Genomic DNA, 20,772 nt, shown 5'->3' with positions numbered 1-20,772 from the left:
GCCACCTGTACATCTCCTTTGGAAAGGTGTCTGTATAGGGCTTCTGCCCATTTTTTAATTGGGTTGTTCATTTGCTTATTGTTGAGTTTTAATCATTCTTTGTATATTTTGGACAATAGTGGGTTTTTTTTAATCGGATGTGTCTTTTGCAAATATTTTCTCCTGGGCTTCTTATTCTCTTGACATTATCTCTTGAAAGAGTTTTTAATTTTAATGAAATTCACCTTATCAATTACTTCTTTAATGGGTCATGTCTTTGGTTGAATCAAAAAGTCATTGTCATACCAAAGGTCATCTAAATTTTATCCTATATTATCTTCTAGGAGTTTTATAGTTTTGCACTTTAGATTAAAGTAAATTATCCATCTCGAGTTAATTTTTATAAAGGATATAAAATCTCGGTCTAGATTAATTTTTATCCATGTAGGTGTCCAGTTACTCCAGCACCATTTGTTATAAAGACTGTCTTTATATTGTATTATGGGATATTAAATTTAGGATGTTAAACTAAGAATCCTAACAGCTCCATTGTCTTGCCTTTTCTCCTTTTGACTATATTTACGTGGGTCTATTTCTGGGCTCTCTATTCTTGCCCATGATCTATTTCTCTATCCTTTGACAATAAGTTTCTCACCATAAGTATGTTGTTAGCTATAAGTTTCTGTAGCAGTGGGGTGTGTGTGTGTTTGAGACAAGGGTCTCACTCTGTCACCCACATTAGAGAGCAGTGGTATGATCTCGGCTCACAGCAACTTTCACCTCCCAGGCTCAATTGATCCCGAGTAGGTGGGACTACAAGCACACGTCACCACACCTGGCTTATAGCTGTTCTTTATCAAGTTGTAGATGTTCCCCCTTATTACTCATTTGCTAAGAGCTTTTATCATGAATTGATGATAGATTTTGTCACTTTTTTTTTTGCATCTATTGATATGATCTTATGATTTTTCCCCTTTTATCTGTTGTGATGAGTTACATTAATTGATTTTCAAGTGTTGAACCAACCTTGCATACCTGAGATAAATCCCACTTGAACATTGTTAGACTCAATTTGCTAATTTTTTTTAATGAGTAATATTTTCTTGGCAAAGTTTTTTCAGAAATTGTTAAAAATGTAATTAAGCCATATGAATCTAGTCCTACCATTCTAGTCCTATAAATTCTAATTAAGATATCTTTGTGGTTATATGTGGTATGTTTACACTACTAATATTCACATGTAAAGCCATTACACAAATAAATAATTAATGTTAAAATTCAAGTGGTTTGTCTTATTTCACCACAGGGTGAAGGTTAGAAAATTGTGAAGTTTGCATTTAAGTCCACATTAGTTGTATTTTAACACTATCCCAAATTTCATATAGGAGAATGGTTTATTATAAAAGACTACGTAAAATTTAGACAAAAAGGTTGTATATAAATTAAGAGAACAATCCACTTGAAAAATGAAAAGCAGAAGACAGCTAGCTGATCACTAATGATACTTTGTTTAAAATTAAAACAATCACATTGATTTGGGAGCAATAATGGCCTTTAATTTTCAAAAATAAATGTTTTGCACTAGTCTTACCATTCATTATGTTGTTATAAGTCTGTAACATCCAGTATACAACCATAATTTGAAATCCAAACAAATCCTCAATACACCGAAACTCACACTTGAAAGTTCTACTTTAATATCCTAAGCAATATAGAATTACATACACGATAACAAGAGAAAACACTTCTTTAGCCCTGCCTTAAATTAAGAGGAGACACACAAAGTACATGTGTTACATTCAATTATGTCAAAAGACAATACAAATCTGTTGGTTAGGTATATCTCTGTTCACAGAATAATACCTGATCTACCTTCTTTCCCAATTATTTTATTTTACAACCTTAACATTGTTAGCATCAGGAAATGGAATAAATAGTGCCTATTCACAAATCAATTGCATCCAGTTTTACAATATGTAAAAGATCCTTATAATTGCCTTTTGTTGAATTGGTATACCATAGTCCACTGTAAAACTGAAGGAATGATACGGCAATCTTCAAGAATTTTCCTACAAAATGAATGTGCACACTTTGGCCCATTTTCTTAGCTTTAGTAGTTTCAGGCCAGGCGTGGTGTCTCACACCTGTAATCCCAGCACTTTGGGAGGCCGAGGCGGGCAGATCACGAGGTCAGGAGATCGAGACCATCCTGGCCAACATGGTGAAACCCTGTTTCTACTAAAAATACAAAAATTAGCTGGGTGTGGTGGCACACTCCAGTAGTCCCAGCTACTCAGGAGGCTGGGGCAGGAGAAACACTTGAACCCAGGAGGCAGAGGTTGCAGTGAGCCGAGATCGCGCCACTGCACTCCAGCCTGGCAACAGAGCGAGACTCCATCTCAAAAAAAAAAAAAAAAAAATGTTTATTTAAAAAAGGAATTCAGTAGATTAACTTGTAAATAGTCATCTCAGATTTTGAACCTATAAAAATTCATCACATTGTTTTTGAGACAAATTGAGATAAGGCTATAATTTTTTCCATGTTAATATGTTGAGAAAATAGAACTGTACTTCTACAATAAGACACTATCTTTTATTTTTTTAAAGCAAATCAGTGAAAGAAAAACAAAACCTTTGGTTCACTTATGTATTTATGAGTGGACAAAAATTATAATGTAAATCCCACTTCTTAAAAAACTTAGGTACAAATTACAGCACTATAGATAACCCTCCATTTGCTTCTTTTGTTTCACATGGAGACCTTGGAGATTCAACTCATTTTAAGAGACCTAAGTATAAGTCCTCCAGGGAAACATTACACCAACTGGAAGCATCTTGGAACTTTTAAGTATATTCCAAAACATATATTTTTATGCATACTTTAAACAAACAGTAGTTTTTAAAATCAGATAATCTAAACAAAAAGTTTGATGAGCACTAGCATTTAAGTTTTCTGACTTTAGCATTTAAGTAGTCTGACATAGCATTCATCAGTAACCAGGCTGCCCTGAACATGTACAATCTGAATCATGATTTGTTAAATATTACACCCTACTTCCCCAGAACATTTAGGCTGGTCATAAAGTTAAAAATGTGTAAGTAAGTACTTAAGCATCATCAGTTATGGACAGCCTCTTGTATAAATTGCTGTTTAGCAATACACAAACTGCTTCAAAGATTTATGCTTATGGGTCGGTATTCAATTATATCAATAAAATAGCATGTCCTGAAAATATGAGCACATTTTAAAACATACTAAGATGATTCTGTTAACCACAACAGTCCCACAGTATGACTGAGTAATAATAAGAATCTACTTTAAAAGCAAAAAAAAAAAAAATTAATCAGCATAATGAATGATTGATTCAACATAGCTCCCAGGGAACAGACCAGTCACCTGATTGAAGACTCCTTCATATAAGCCATCAACATTCTTTATAACATAAATGACTGCACCCTCCATAAATGACAGCTTATCATCCTTGTCTTTTGTATAATCATACACTGCAATGATGTTCTCAATATAATTATTTGGGGACCTTGCAGTATCCTTATCTGCATATGAAACATTATACTGAACTATTGCAGCCTCCTCATCTTCATAATCCACTGGAGTGGGTGGTGGTGGAGGTGGAAAGTCATCAAACATGAGAACATTATCTGGTGGTGTCAGTGGTGGAGGAGTTGAACTATCCAGTAATAGGGGATGAAGGTATAGGTACAGCAATGTGAATACTAACACTACTGCTTCCTCTGTTTTCTTGGCTTCCCTTCCTCCACTACTTTCATTGTGTGCCTTGGTTTCTGATTTAATGAAGCTGACCTGCCTGGACTATGATGACTTCCAAACCTAGCAGGATGCATCATCATATAGTCATTAGGAGCAGTTGCGGGTTTAATGGGTTCCAGGGTTTTATAAGGAGTATTCTGTTCCAGTAATCCCTGGCCTCATATGGGAGGACTTGGTGGTTTTGGATAGAAGGATTTGTTCTTGGCAGTGTGCCTTTTTTTTTTTTTTTTTTTTTTTTTTTGAGACAGGGTCTTGCTCTGTCGCCCAGGCTGGTGTGCAGTGGCACAATCTCAGCTCACTGTAACCTTTGCCTCCTGGGTTCAAGCAGTTCTCCCTCCTCAGCCTCCCGAGTAGCTGGGATTACAGGCACCCGCCACCACGCCTGGCTAATTTTTTGTATTTTTAGTAGAGACGGGGTTTCACCACATTGGCTAGGCTGGTTGCAAACTCCTGACCTCAGGTGATCCACCCACCTCGGCCTCCCAAAGTGCTGGCATTACAGGCGTGAGCCACCGCGTCTGGCTGGCAGTGTGCCAATTCTTGCAGGCTCGTTATTTACATGCTTGGCACCATGGCTCACATCATTCAGAACTGTGTAGACAATAGCTATCCAAACATACCTCATAAGACGCTCCATATTTGCAGGCGCTATTATTTTGTGAATCCTTGATGTAATCTTATTTGTTGTCCAAATACTAACATCTCTTTGAGCTACTTTTTCTTTATTAATATCCACGGTCTGTGAGATATGATAGATGAAAGACTCCATTCTTCAAAGCTGAAAGGCTTGGATGTTCACCAACTGGAGTACATTGTTAGACACTGCAGTTTTTTGATAAGTGACACTAACTGGAGGTCCGGTTATGTAGGCTTTGGTCTCTTCTAAAGCTTTTCTCTTGTCTTCACAGTAGTTCGCCACCTGGGTCAGGTTCTGGTAACTCACTATCAGCGCCCTCTTGTGAGACAGGATCTCCTCCTGTGGTAACATCTGCAGCTCCGCCATTTTCCACCCTTCTGTATCGGTTCCTATTGCATTAAAGAAACAGAGGCAGAAAGTTCTACTGAGGCTCCCAGCACCTCATAGCCTGGATCCAAACCACCTTGCCACCCGGTATTGTCAATTTGTTTATATTTTGTTGAGGATTTTTGTATCTGTGTTCATGAGAGATACATCTGTAGTTTTCTTGTAATGCCTTTGTCTGATTTTGGTAGTAAGATAATTATAGCCTCACAGAATGAGTAAAGAAGTACTACTTCTATTTCTAGAAGAGACTGTAAATAATTAATGTAATTTCTTCCTTAAATGTTTGGTAAAGTTACCAGTGAACCCATCTGGGCTTTCTGTTTTGGAAGGTTATTAATTATTGATTCAATTTATGTAGTAGACACAAGTCTATTCAGATCATCTATTTCTTCTTGTGTGAGTTTTGTTAGATAGTGTCTTTCAAGAAATTGGTCCATTTTTATCTAGGTTATCAAATTTCTGGATATAGAACTGTTCATAATATTCCTTTATCATCCATGTATTAGTAATATCTGTGGGATCTGCAGTCATGTCCTCCTTTTCATTTCTGATATTAGTCATTTGTGTTCTCTCTCTATTTTTCTTAGCCTGGCTAGAGGCTTATTACTTTTGTTGACCTTTATAAAAAACTAGCTTTTTTGTAAAAACTGATTTTATTGACTTTCTCTATTGACTTCCTGTTTTCAATTTCATTGATTGCTGCTCAAATGTTTATTATTTCTTTTCTTCTGTTTACTTCTAATTTAATTTGCTCTTCTTTTTCTAATTTCCTTAGGTGGAAGCTTAGATGATTGATTATAGATTTTTCTTGTTTTCTAATATATTTATTCAATGCTATAAGTTTCCTTCTAAGCACTGCTTTCACTGCATCCCACAAATTTTGATAAGTGTATTTTCCTTTCATTTAGTTCAAAAGATTTTTAAATTTTTCTTGAGATTTCTTTTTTGACTTACATGTTATTTAGAAGTGTTTAATCTCTAAGTATTTGGGGATTTTCCAGCTATCTTTCTGTTATTGATTTCTAAGTTTAATTTCATTGTGGTCTGAGAGGAGATATTGTATGATTTTTAGTCTTTTTAATTTGTTAAAAATTAAATGGGTCTTTCTTGGTGAATGTTCCATGGAAGCTTGAGAAGAATCTATAATCTCCTGTTATTGGATGAAGTAATCTACAGATACCAACTATATCCAGTTGATGGATGGTGCTGTTGAGTTCAACTATGTACTTACTAATTTTCTGTCTGCTGTATTTGTCCATTTCTGATACAGGGGTGTTAAAATCTCCAACTATAATAGTGGGTTCATCTATTTCTCCTTTCAATTCTATCATTTTTCACTTTATGTATTTTGATGTCCTATCGTTAGGTGCATACATATTAAGGATTATTTTGTCTCTTTTGTCTCTTGTTGGTTTTTTTTTTTTTTTTTTGGAGACAACGTCTTGCTCTGTGGGCCAGGCTGGAGTGCAGTGGCATGATCTGTCACTGCAACCTCTGCCTCTCAGGTTCAAGTGATTCTCCTGCCTCAGCCTCCCAAGTAGCTGGGATTACAGGCATGCACCACCATGCCCAGCTAATTTTTTTATTTTTAGTAGAGACAGGGTCTTACCATGTTGGCCAGGCTGGTCTCGAACTCCTGACCTTAAGTGATCCACTGGCCTCGGCCTCCCAAAGTGCTGGGATTATAGGCGTGAGCCTCCACACCCAGCAGATTGGTGGATTTTTTTTTCCTCTTAGTACTTTTAAATATTTCACTCCATTCTCTTCTTGTTTGCATGGTTACTATGGAGAGGTCATATGTAATCCTTATCTTTGTTCCTCGAAAGGGAGATTATCGTTTCTCTGGCTCTTTTCAAATTTTTCCTTGTCTTCATCTGAAATTTGAATATAATATGTCTAGTTGTAATTTTTTTTTTGGCATTTATCCTGCTTGATATTCTCTGAGCTTCCTGGATCTGTGCTTTGGTGGCTGACATTAATTTGGGGAAATTCTTAGTCTTTATTGCTTCAAATATTGCTTCTATTCCTTTCTTATCCTTCTCATATTCCCATTATGTATATGCTATACTTTTTGTAGTTGTCCCACAGTTTTGAATATTGTGTTCTGATTTTTCAGTCTTTTTTCTCTCTCCTTTTCAGTTTTACAAGTTTCTATTGCCATATCCTCTAGCTCAGAGATTCTTTCCTTAGCCATATCCAATCTCTAATGAGCCCATCAAAGGCATTCTTCATTTCTGTGACAGTCTTTTCATATCTCTAGCATTTTTTTTAGAATATCCATCTCTCTGTTTATGTTATTTGTCTATTCCATGTTGTCTACTTTTATCATTAAAACCCTTAGCTTATCGATTATAGTTTTTTTTTTTTGGAGAATTTGTATTATTTTAATTATTTTTATGTATAGAAAACTCAACAGTGTACATTTAACTCACTTTGGTGGCAAGTTCTTTAGCCTTTGCCTTTTCCGTATGGGCAATGTGAGCCATAGACTTGGGGCCCAGGGCCTTGCCTCCCCAGTGACGGTGGATCTCATTGGATCTGTCATAGTAATTGGTCCTGATAGCTTCCACCAGCTTAGCCAAAGCCCCTTTGTTTTCCGAGTTAACCTGTGTGAAAGCAACATTGGTGCAGGTCTTCCTGTGGACTAGACATCCCAGCCTTGCCTTCCTTTTGATAACACAGTAAGGGTCCTCCATTTTATGGCACAGGGCAGGCAGGAAGACAACCAGCTTGATGAGCTCCACATCCTGTGCAGTCACCATGGGCTGAGCCTTCTTGTTCTCCACCAAGGGGGTGATGGTGTTAACTCCTGCTCAAAGGACAGGTGGTCTCTTAGTGGGGATGCCCCCTTTGCCCAGAGCTTTCTTTTCAGCCAGGGCCAACAGCCTCTGCTGCTTCTCTTGCTTTGTCTCTGGGCCAACTTAAATAGCTGAGTAGCTGTTTGGCGTTCCAGGGCCTGGGTGAACTGGTTAATCACAAGAGGCACTTTCAGCCGCTTATGGAGAAGGCTGTCTGCCCTCATATAGCGGGGCCATTTCACAAAAAGAGTGAGGTCCCTTTTCAGGCCGGATGTCCTGTCCAATGCCAAAATTCTTAGGCTTTTTCTCAAACAGGGGATTCACCACTTTCTTGGCCTCCTGCTTCTTTACGACAGCGGGGGCCAGAGCCACCTTTTTGCCCTTGGCCTTCTTTTCAGCATCTTGGGTGGCAGGAGGAGAGAGCAATTATAGTTTTTTAAATTTCTAGTCAGATAATTCCAACATTCCCATCATATCTGAGTCTGGTTCTGATGCTCATTCAGTCTCTTCAAACAGCGTTTTTTGTCTTTTAGTATGCCTTTTAAGCTTTTGTTAAAGGTGAACATGGTGTACTGAGTTTAAAAAAAAAGTAAAGTAAATACGATTTTAGTAATGCAGTGGTAAGGTGTTAGGGCAGGGGGAGAGGAAGTGTTCTATAGTCCTATGATTAGGTCTCAGTTTTTATTGTTGTTGTCTTTCTTTTTTTTTTTTTTTTTTTGAGACAGAGTCTTGCTCTGTTGCCCAGGCTGGAGTACAGTAGTACAATCTCAGCTCACTTCAACCTCCGCCTCCCTGGTTCAAGCAATTCTCCTGCCTCAGCCTCCCGAGTGGCTGGGATTGTAGTCATGCACCACCATGCCTGTCTAATTTTTGTATTTTTAGTAGAGACGGGGTTTCACCACGTTGGCCAGGCTGGTCTCAAACTCCTGACCTCTGGTGATCCGCCTGCCTCAGCCTCCCAAAGTGCTAGGATTACAGGTGTGAGCTACTGCACCCAGCCTGGTCTCAATCTTTGTTGAGCCTGTGCCCCAGCACTGTGAACTTCACAAGTGCTTTTCAGGTGTTTTTCCTCTTAGGTGAGACAAGATAGCTAGAGGAGGCTAGAGTTGGGTATTTCACTTCCCCCAGGTAGGTTAGACCGTGATAAAGCCCCAGCAAGTAGGGCTCTCGTAAAATAGTTTCTCCTGAGGCAGGCCTTGTTAGGAAGAATAAAACGCTCTGGTGTATTTCAAAATGGTTCCTTTTTCCCCTCCCCCTGCCAGAAGCACAATATTTATGATCTAATATGATATGTCTAGTTGCAGTGTTTTTGGCATTTATCTTGCTTGATTTTGAGCTTCCTGGATCTGTGGTTTGGTGTCTGACATTAATTTAGGGGAAAGTCTCAGTCATTATTGCTTCAAATATTGTTCCTATTCCTTTATTATCCAATAACATTATCCAATATTTATTGTGAGGACCTGGTAGAGTTCCCAGAAGTAAAACTCACAAAAGTGTGCCCCCATCCCCACCTTGACTGGGTGTCCCTGGAATTTTTAACTCTGAGAGCTGCCCACACTGAGCTTCTATTAATTCATCAATTATAGTTCAGTTATCCTGTCACTGGTTCCGCAGAGGTTTCTGCTCCAGTAAGTTGTGATTCTGCCTCTGCCTGTCTGTCTCTCCAATCTTTGAGGCAGCAGTTTGTCCTGTGATCTCACTCTCTGACAGATCTAAGAAGAGTTCTTGATCTTTCAGTTTGTTCAGCTTTTTACTTATTGTAAGGCCAGCGTGGTAACTTCTAAGCTTCTTACATGCCAGGTGGGAAACCAGAAGTCCTATCTAGGTTTTTTAAAAATTTACGCATCATATGTAATTTATCTAAAATTGACATATATTACTTATATAGTAAAGAAAAAGGCTCGTTTTTGCTTTTGTTTTTCCTGCTTAACATATGCAGTTTCTTCCTCAGTAAAGCTCAAGTCAAAGGCTTCTGAGGCTAGATTCTATATAAGGAGCAAACAGGATTTGGGAAATACTCTTCTACTATAGACCATGCTTTATCATGATGACTTTTAAATTTGCATTTGTTGCCTCATTACCACAAAATGGCTGTTGTGATTTCAGACATTATATCTCAATTCAAGGTAAGAAGAGAGGAAAAGCAGCATAAGACCCATCTGTCCTTTTCACTAGGAAGACAGAAAATCCTCAACAAATCCTGCTTCAGTCTGGTTGACCAGACCTATGTTTCAGGGATGCTCCCAGCTACAAGAGGCTGGGAAAAGAAGCCTCTGAATGGAAATGTGAGGGGCAGGCAAGAAATGGATTGAGAATGGCTGCTGGGTTAGGCAATCCAACATAACTTTACAATATTTGAAAATGGTATTAACCTTTCCTTCACATTATTGATTCATTCCTTCTGCACAGACAAGAATCAGACATTGACTAAGCTTATGAGTTTACTGTAACCCTGCTGACTCATAATGGTTATTCAAAACCAATACCTTGATATTATCAATAGAGTCAGGACTGAGAGAAACTGTTTTTAATAGAACAATTTAAAGTCCTAGCAGGAGAAAACAGGGTTGTTTTAATCTCTACCAACCCCACTTTCCCACCTTATTAATTATACTTTTGGAAGATCTGGATAAGCCTACTCAATCTTCAAGTCTCATTAAATATTTCCTCTTTATTGAGTCCTTCCCTAGACCGTAGATCAGTTTAAGAACTCCCTGCTTTTTGTTCTCATAGGCCCCTGTTCTTCCCTTATCACAATACTAATGCTTTATTTCAATTCCTGATTAGAGTTCTGCCTACCTGACTAAAGAGTAAAGTTCATTGAAGTCAAGGATTGTCTTCCCTGTTCACTGCTGATATATAGTATAGACTGTCAATAAATGTTTATTGAATGAATGAATGATTGCATCCCCCTTCTAACACCACCAAAAACTTCAAGATATCTATTATCCTATAATTGTCACACAGGGTCAAATTAGGACATCTAAACCACTCAGAATAGTTAAAGCAGAGGGAATTTACTACACTGAATTGATAACACAGGAGGTAAAAGATGCTGAAACTGGATCTCAGCATCTGAGACTACCTGAGAAGACTACCTGAGAACGGATATTACCTCAGATGGGCAGAGCAACAGCAGGAAGCTCTTAGGACCCTTGGGTTGGAGGGACAACAGGAAAAACCAGTATTACCACAACCCCAAGGGGTCACAAATGTACAGCAGAAGTCCCAGTACAGTGTGGCTCACCTGGGTCCCCTATTTAGAGTCTCACAAGGTCAAAATCAAGATGTTGGCAGGGCTGCATTCCTTTCTGAAGGCTCTAGGTATGAATCTGCTTCCAAGCCCTTTCAGGTTGTTGGCAAATTCAGCTCCATGATAATGTAAGACCGTGGTCCCAGTTTCCTTTGTTTGGTGTCAAATAGGAGTGACTTTCAACCTCTAGAGGCTGCCCCCACATTCCTTGGTTCATGCCTCCCTTCATCTTCAGAGCCAGCAATGGCAGATCAAGTCTTTCTCATGCTTCCAATTTCCTGGACTTCCCCTCTGCCTTATCTCTCCTGCTCCCAGCCAGAGAACTCTCTCCTGTTTTAAGGGCTCATGTGATTAGAGTGAGTCCACATGGCTAATTCACAATAATCTTCCCATCTCATAACCTTAATCACATCTACAAAGTCCCTTTTGCCAGGCAATGTATGGACATCTTTGAGCAACCATTATTCTGGCTATAACAGCCTCCCATTAGTCAAACTCAGCTAGATTTCAGTTGGTACAAGGGGCTGAGAAACAGGCCTGCAGAGCAGGAGAAGAGTGAGGAATAGATCTGAGGACAAGCAGGCTCAGGATCACTACATTTTAAGATGACAACATGTTTTTTCTTCTCAAACTTGGACTGGCCTAACAGATAATTGGCCTGATTTCAACTTGTCAAAGATAATGAATTAATCTCAATTACTATAAAAAAAACAAACGAACAAAACCCACAGTGATAACATACCCTGCAATTATATTAATTCAAATATAAGGCAATTGTCAATTGGCTTCCATTATCTGCCCAACCCTGATTCTCAAACAAGGGTCAGCTAAAATTATTATCTTCTGCAGAGGAATATGAAAATGAGGCCTAGGCCAGCGAGGGAAAATGCATACAATTCCAATCTCAAGAAGTGCAGAGTTTGAAGTGAGTCTCTGAGTCCACAGTATGTTCTTGGCCCAGTCTCTCTGGATTAAGCCATCGAGATGAGAGCCAACTAACCCAGAGATTCCTGGAATCATTGTTGCTGTCCCAGAAGACTCAGCCAGCCACAGGACCCAGAATTGTCCCCAGAAATATTTATGTCAATAAACTGCTGCCATATGATATCAAACTCCAGCAGGGACCAGGATAGATTGGATAGCAGAGTCAAACTCTTAAAATTATCCAGGGCAATCAATGAACAACTCTACCTTGTTGTAATGTTGCACCCCGAATAGTTTAATTAACCACAAAATAACAAGACTGCATTTTGTACTGCTTAAGTTTTTGGACCACACAAGTTTCAGAGATGGTATTTACAGTATTTCAAAACTCAAACGATCATTTTTGGTAATCATCCTCCAACATTTAACTTGCTTCTCATTAACAAGCCTGCATGGCAACAATGCCTAAAAGGGTTACTTCAACATTGAATTTTGTGAAAGCAACAAAAGAACTGTTGACAATAACAGAACTAGTACATGGAATGCGAACACTACAGTCAAGCATAATGAATACTATAGATGACCGATGTTGCAAGGATTCTGTCAGAAACACTCATTCCCCTCTGAGTGAAAACCTTTAGTGAGGTTGATGTGACTGAGAATAGGCTCTACTCTGGTCCACTTTACATTTTGTACTGTCCAAACCCTGCTATGCCTCTCCTCTCTTGTCTCACTCAGATCTGCATGCAGTAGGATGTCACTTTCTTGCATCCTTGACCTTTAGTAGAAATTCTCAGTCTTTGGTTGTTTAAAATTCACCTTGCTGGGCGCAATGGCTCACATCTGTAATCCCAGCACTATGGGAGGGCGGATCACAAGGTCAAGAGATTGAGACCATCCTGGCCAACATGGTGAAACCACATCTCTACTAAAAATACAAAAATTAGCTGGGCATGGTGGCACGTGCCTGTAGTCCCAGCTACTCAGGTGCCTGAGGCAGGAGAATTGCTTGAACCCAGGAAGCGGAGGTTGCAGTGAGCCGAGATTGTGCCGCTGCACTCCAGCCTGGCGACAGAGCAAGACTCTATCTCAAAAATAAATAAATAAATAAATAAAATTCACCTTAAGAACAGTTCTTTTTTTTTTTTTTTTTTTCAGACAGAGTCTTGCTCTGTCGCCCAGGCTGGAGTGCAGTGGCACGATCTCGGCTCACTGCAAGCTCCGCCTCCCGGGTTCACGCCATTCTCCTGCCTCAGCCTCCCAAGTAGCTGGGACTACAGGCACCTGCCACCACACCCAGCTAATTTTTTGTATTTTTTTTAGTAGAGACGGGGTTTCACCGTGTTAGCCAGGATGGTCTCGATCTCCTGACCTCATTATCCTCCCGCCTCGGCCTCCCAAAGTGCTGGGATTACAGGTGTGAGCCACTGCGCCCGGCCAAGGACAGTTCTTAAAGAAGTCTGTTCCTTTTAATACACCCTACAAATGCAGACTCCTGTTACCAAGTGCCCTGGAAATGAGGCTTCTCTCTCTTCTCATGGCCCAGGAGCTTTCTCCTCTCTCTCATATGAACTCTGTGTTCTCTCTCCAGTGGTCTATAAAAAGATGCTCTCAGTTCCACTCTTTTGTGTTGCATATATTGTCAGCCAACAAAGAAAGGGTTAACTTCTGCTTTGATAGGGAAATTTTCTGATTGAGGTCTGAGTTGAAAACCAGTGCCTCTTAGGGCAGGAACCTGTGTTACATGATCTTTGAAGTTTAACACTTCAACATTTTTCCTGGCTGCTAAAGCTTGAGCCGTTTTTTAAATTTTATTTCAAAGTATACATACAGTAATATTTACTCTTTGCTATACAGTTTTTTGAGTTTTGACAAGTAAATAGAGTGTATAAACCACCATCACAATCAACATTCAAAACAGTTCTGTTGGCCGAGCGTGGTGGCTCACGCCTGTAATCCCAGCACTTTGGGAGGCTGAGGCAGGCGGATCACCTGAGGTCAGAAGTTTGAGACCAGCCTGGCCAACATGGAGAAACCTTGTCTCTACCAAAAATACAAAAAATATCCAAGCATGGTGGCGGGTACCTGTAATCCCGGCTACTTGGGAGGCTGAGGCAGGAGAATCACTTGAATCCAGGAGGTAGAGGTTACAGTGAGCCGAGATTGTGCCACCGCACTCCAGCCTAGGTGACAGAGTGAGACTCTGTCTTAAAAAAACAAAACAAAACAAAAACAGTTCTGTCATCCCAAAAATCTTCTTTAGGCTGCTCCTTCATAATCAACCTTAACTCCAGCAACCACAGATCTGTTCTTGATTCCTGTAGTTTTGCCTTTCCAAGGATGTTATAGAAATGAAATCATACAGTGATATATGAAAGATACAGCCTTTTGAGTCTTTCTTTCACTAAGCATAACGCATCAGAGATTCATTCATGTTGTTGTATATATCAATAGTTGGTTCGTTTTTTATCACTGAATAGTATTCTATTGTGTGGGGCATTAGTTTCTTATGGCTGCTATAAGAAATTACCACATTGATAGTTTAAAGCAACAGAAATTTATTCTCTCACAGTTCTGGAGGCCTGAAGTCCAAAATCAGTATTACTGGACTAAAATCAAGGTGTTGGCAGGGCCTCTAGAAATTTTAGGGGCTGATCTGTTACTTGCCAGCTACTGGTGGTGGTCAGCATTCCTTGGCTTATGGCCACATCACTCCAATCTTTGCCTCTCAGGTCATAGTGCCTCCTCTTCTCTGTCTAGAGTCAAATCTCCCCTTAACTTTCATTTATAAGGATACATGAAATCTCCCCATGCCAGGATCCTTAACTTAATCACATTTGCAGTCTTTTTTTCTTTTTCTTTGCCATATAAGGTAACATTCACAGGTTCCAGGTATTAGGACATATTATCTGAAGGGTCATTATTCAGCCTTCCACGTGGATATACCAGAGATTATTTATTCATTCACCCATTGAAGGACATTTGGGTTGTTTCCAGGTTGGGATAATTATGAATAAAGCTGCTATAAGTATTTACATAAAGGTGTTTGTTTTAAGTTTTCATCTCTCTTGGGTAAATACCTGAGAGTGAGACTGCTGGGACAAATAGTAGCATAGTTCAACTTTATAAGAAACTGTCAAACTGATTCAAAAGTGGTTGTACCATTTTGCAATTTCACCAGCAGTATTTGAGAGGTTCAGTTCCTCCACATCCTTGTCAACAGTTGATTGTCAGTTTTTCTGATTGTAGGCATTCTGGTAAGCATGTACTGGTATTTCCCTGTGGTTTTAATTTGCATTTCCCTAATGACTAGTAAGGTTGAGCATTTTTATTCTGTGTTGAAATTTTAATGTTGCGTCACTTCATTCCCTCTCTCACTTGGCCGTATTTTCTTTTAGCTCTCCAAATGTGCTTTAGTAATTGTTTAGAATTAATTAACCACTTAATAAGTAAAAATCTTATAATTATTAGCTTCTCATGAAGTTAAAACTACTGAGTAACTTTCAACGTAAAGGAAAATTCTTTTTTTTTTTTAACCTTGCATCTCCAGCTCAAAGGAAGGAATTCTGTCAAGATGAGTCATCATGGTATTCACAAAATATACCCAAGGTGCATGGTTATAGCATGAGGTGATTAGTAAGATGGGTTAAGAGTATGTCTATAATGTACGTGTGTTCTTTTTCACCTTTATGCACCTTTTTGGATTAATACTCTATGTGTACCAAAATAATTCGGGGAATCTTCCCTTCAAAAATCTGAGTGGAATACGATATTTCTAACTCAGTTTAAGTCCATATAATTAGGTCTTTAGGGCATGCATGGGCCTGAAGTCCAACAAACCAGATTTGCTTAGAAGCAATTTTCTTAACCAATGAAATACTGCCTCTGAAGCTGCCAGAAACTCTGAATATCATCAGGTCTGCTGAGGCACCTGGAGAGTAATAAACCATTTGAATCAGAATCCACCTACTATTGAATGCCAAAACTCTCTCAGGCTAGTTGGTGCATAAAATATGCCTCCATGTTTCCAATAGCTCCAGGATAAATGTCCTGTGCCAAAGAAATACAACAAGTAAGGCAAAAACCTCAGGAGGCTTGGAAGATAGGAGAAGTGACAATCTTAGCACAAAGGACTCAAGTATAGAATCTTATTCTTTTAAAAAATATTATTAGAATATTTTTATTAACAAAAATAGTAGCAGAAATGGTGTGCCAGTACACTTGTGGCATATACGTTAATAAAAACTAGTAACTATCCTTTATGGCATGTTTATACTATTATGCCAGACCCTGTTATAAGTAGTTGACATAAATTCACTCATTTAATCCTTACAACTAACCCAAGAGTAGGTACTATTTTTATCCCCATTTATGGATGAAGAAACCAAGAAACAGAGTTGAAATGATTTTTCCAAGGTCCCAGTGGAGCATCACACAGAGGCGGACAGGCCCCACTAAGGCAGATGGTGACTGCTGTCCAGGAAATGTTACCGCATCTCCTACACCCAACCAATGACCAGCCTGATCATGGAGCTTTTCAAAAATCTGATTCTTATGCCCCGCCCCCAGGATTCTAGTTCAGTCAGTCTGAATTCTGCATCACTTTTGTAGATTACCCTGGTGATTCTGAGCATTAACTTGGATTGCCAACATCAGGTTGGTTTCCCATTGGTGATTTGGCAATGTCTTTTTGCTGGTGGATCATTATTAAGTTCCTTCAGACCACACAATATTCCACATCATAGGCAATGGGGCAGGTTACTACTTTTAAAATTTCCAATGCAATGAGTAAAAGTCAGAATTAGTATTTTACTTACATATGATACTTCTCGTACCTGAGCTCATCTTCCATTAAAACATATTTTAGCCAGGTGCTGTGGCTCACCCCCGTAATTCCAGCACTTTGGGAAGCCAAGGCAGGAAAGTCACTTGAGGCCAGAAGTTCAAGACCAGCCTGGACAACATAGCAAGACTCCATCTCTACAAAAAATTTAAAAATTAGCCAGGCATGGTAGTTCGTGCCTGTAGTCCCAGCCACTCAGGAGGCTGAGGTGAGAGGATCACTTGAGCCCAGGAGTCCAAAGCTGCAGCAAGCTATGACAGCACCACTGCACTCCAGCCTGGACAACAGCGTGAGACCCTGTCTCTTTAAAAAACAAAAACAAGCAAAACAAAACATTTTAATTGTTACACATAGTATATATGTGCATTTTTGTTAAATTAAGACTTATAATCTCATAATGATCATGATTTCCCCCAAATGCTGGTGATGACCAAATTTCTATTTCTGTCCCAGACATTGAACCCCCAGCCTAAAAATCATATTGCATATTGGATGTTTCTTCCTGGAAGAATGTCAAACTGAACAAGTCTGAAACTGATCTTTGTGCATCACACCCCAGCCAAACCTGTTACTTCTCCTACATTCCCTTTCTTGGTGATTGGCTTGTCCACCCACTCAGCCACACCAGCCAAAATGCTGGGAGTCATTTGGATTCCACTGCCTCCCCCGCTTCCTATGACCCAACAGTCCACCTGCTTCCCACGGCCTCCCCTTCCTGCTGCCACTGCACCAGTTCACGCCACTTCTTGGAGGACATCGCGGGGTCTATCTCCCAGTTCCCTGTCTTGGGCTGCACTGCTTCCAGAGCGCTTGCTTTCTTTTCTTTCTTCCTCTTTGTTCTTTTGCTGTTGGGTCCAAGCTTCACTTTTTAAAAATGACATAATCTGTTTCAAATATACAGTTGAGTACAGAGAATAATAAACAATTGTGTTCTACTAGTTTTATCAACATCTCAACATTATCATGTTTGCCAATTTATTTAAAGAAATATATATAAATTTATGTATTTAATGTATATTTCAACTGCCAGAGGTCACTGGTTTGAATCCAGCTCCACTACTTACTTACTACATATGTATTAATACATATTATATAAAAATATAGGTATTGAAACCCACCTTGACTAGCTCGTCCCCTAGTCCCTGAGTCCCCCTTTCCCAGGGCACTCTCATGAATTTGCTATTATCAGTCTCACGTATGTTATTATTTTCTCTAGACATTTATATGTTCATAAACAATTCAAAGTGCTGCTTTGTAGGTTTTTAAACTTTACTAAAATAACATCATACTGTATATATTCTCTGCAGCCTGCTTCCTTCACACAATTTTGTTTTTTCTTCTTTTTGCCACATGTTGCCCTAATTCATTCATGTTAACTACCATATGGTATTCTATTATGGCTCTATACTACAATTTATTTATTTATTCTCTGTGGAAGAACATTTAGGGTTTTTTGCTAATACAAACAGTGGAGCATTGCTGTTTTTGAACAGATGTTTGAGAGTTTCTCCAGGCTAAATTCTCAGGAACGGGATTACTTTCCTGGTCTCCCGAGACAGAGACAAATAGTATCCCGCCTCCTTTTCTCTAATCCGCACTGCTGCCAGAACAATTTTTCGGAAATGCCCATCTGATCCTGTCACTCTCCTGCTTAAGAGCCTTTCATGAAACAAACCTGCCATTCCTCAATAGGGCACATGGGGCCTGTGCTCTGGGCCCTGCTGCTTCTGCAGCCTTCTCTCCCCTCTCCACCCCACCTGACACCCAGTGTTCCAACAATTGCTCCCTGCATCCCTAACAGGCCCCAGGGGTCCTGTCTCCCAAACCCTTGCACCATCTTCTCTCTTTCCAGGACTGCCCTACCCTCACTCATCTCCTCCAGCCTTCATACCAGGAAATACCTAATTTACAGGGTAGGGTCTTGCTCTGTTGCCCAGGCTGGAGTGCAATGGCACAATAACAGCTCATTGCAGCCTTGACCTCCCAGACTCAGGTGATCCTCCCACCTCAGCCTCCTAAGTAGCTGGGACCACAAGTGTGGGCCATGACACGTGGCTAATTTTTAAAATTATTTGTAGAGACGGCGTCTCCTATGTTGCCCAGACTGGTCTCCAACTCCTGGACTCAAGCACTAATTGTTTTTTGAGAGTCATGTTCTCACGGACTTTTCCTCAACTGCTAGAGGTCACTGGTTTGAATCCAACTCTACTACTTACTAACTCAGGCACATCTTTAAACTTCTCTGAGCTCAGTTTCTTCATCTATAAAATGAGGAAAATAATAGCACTCACCACATATGCCTGTCATATGGGTTGTATTTGATTATCAATACTTTGATTATTGAATTTGATTGTTGATATAGAGTACTTTATATAGTGCTTGACAATAAATGTTAGCTCTTGTCTATTCATCCATGAAAGCATTTTATTAGAATTATGATTTTTTGTTGTTGTTAGCTATTTTTTTACATATTTCTCTCCCTCTACTAGCAATAAGTCTTTCAAAGTCTAGAACCATGTTTAATTCACTTTATCAACAGCACAGTCTCTGGCATAGAAAAGGCACATAGTAAATGTTGAGTGAATAAATGAATGGTTCTTGGGGCTCTCAGAACTGCTAGTTTATTATTATTTATTTATTTATTTATTTTTGAGATGGAGTCTCACTCTGTCGCCCGGGCTGGAGTGCAGTGGTGTGATCGCAGCTCACTGCAACCTCTGCCTCCTGGGTTCAAGCTATTCTCCTGCCTCAGCCTCCTGAGTAGCTGGGATTACAGGCATGCGCAACCACACCCATCTAATTTTTGTCTTTTTAGTAGAGACAGAGTTTTGCCATATTGACCAGACTGGTCTCAAACTCCTGACTCCAGATGATCCACCTGCCTTGGCCTCCGTAAGTGCTGGGAGAACAGGCGTGAGCCACCATGCCTGGGCTGAACTGCTAGTTTTTTTTTTTTTTTTTTTTTGTAAGGATTTAATATTTTCTTATAGATGGTATCACATTTCCACAGAAAAATGCAACTTCTAGTGACGCTATTTTTGTTTCCCTTTTACCAGCAAAGCTTTCTTACAGTAGTTTCATTTCTTTAGCTTGATAATGATTTCTGCAAGCCTATTAGTAAATAGTGTTAAAAGTATTTACTTTGCCACTTGGTTGTTGCCTACAGAAAAGATATACTTAAAAACAAACAAAAAGGCCCAGCACGGTGGCTCACACCTGTAATCCCAGCACTCTGGGAGGCCGAGGCAGGCAGATTGCCTGAGCTCAGCAGTTCGAGACCAGCCTGGGCAACACAGTGAAATCCTGTCTCTACTAAAATACAAAAAAATTAGCCGAGCGGCATGCACCTGTAATCCCAGCTACTCAGGAGGCTGAGGCAGGAGAATCGTTTGAATCTGGGAGGTGAAGGTTGCAGTGAGCCAAAATTGTACCACTGCACCCCAGCCTGGGTGACAGAGCGAGACTCTGTCTTCAAAAAAAAAAAAAAGAAAGCTTTACGGCTGATATGGTTTTGTTGCCTACTTACAACCTTACTGAGGTATAAATTCATACCTAGAACTGTAATGAAAAGGCAGGGGCAATTTCTGAAAACTGAAGGTCTGTTAATGTAGATTTACCAGTAGAAAAAGCAAATAGAAATGCTTCTGACCTAGAGGGAGAGTAATTGGAAAGGAGAGATGACAATAGAAAGATGACATTCTTTTAGCCTTCCTCCTCTGTCTCAATCTTCCTCAGTACCTGGAAACCAGGGACCAAGCCCCCAGACTGGGTCTTGCAGGGCTCCTCAAACATTCTGCACCGTCAACCAGACTGGATTCTCCCCTTAGCTCCTGCCCAGTTACCCTGCCCTGTCACACTGCTGTCTCCCTGCAGCACAGTGGTCTTCTCTGAACCCTGAAACAACTGCAGCTAGCTACCCTCCTCAAGCTCTCTGCATCCCCCACTCCCACCCCCAGCGCAGGACTGCCTAACAGCGACAGCTCTCCTGCAGCAGATGCCACTCTGCACTGGGTTTTCTGGGACTAATGATACCCAAACATGCTTGAGCATGCTGGCTGTTTGGGCATTGCACCCTGGATCACTATACTCTTGCCAAGCCAGCCCCTGAGGCAGGAGTGGTGTCCCAGTAGGGAACTACTCCTAGTTTCCAGGACCATGCTG

The 20,772-nt window shown here is 40.0% G+C and overlaps 2 pseudogenes; both read right to left on the bottom strand.

Moving 5' to 3' along the window:
• Positions 1 to 3,319: 3,319 nt before the first annotated feature.
• Positions 3,320 to 4,787, bottom strand: LOC100455332 (abl interactor 2-like; annotated as a pseudogene).
• A 2,429-nt stretch (positions 4,788 to 7,216) lies between these two features.
• LOC103892359 (large ribosomal subunit protein eL8-like) lies at positions 7,217 to 17,258 on the bottom strand (annotated as a pseudogene).
• Positions 17,259 to 20,772: the final 3,514 nt, after the last annotated feature.

This window comes from Pongo abelii, chromosome 15 (genome assembly GCF_028885655.2).
Source record: "Pongo abelii isolate AG06213 chromosome 15, NHGRI_mPonAbe1-v2.0_pri, whole genome shotgun sequence".
Lineage (NCBI taxonomy): Eukaryota > Metazoa > Chordata > Mammalia > Primates > Hominidae > Pongo > Pongo abelii.
The sequence above is the reverse complement of the archived record's forward strand: the minus strand, read 5'-3'. Positions and strand labels throughout refer to the sequence as shown.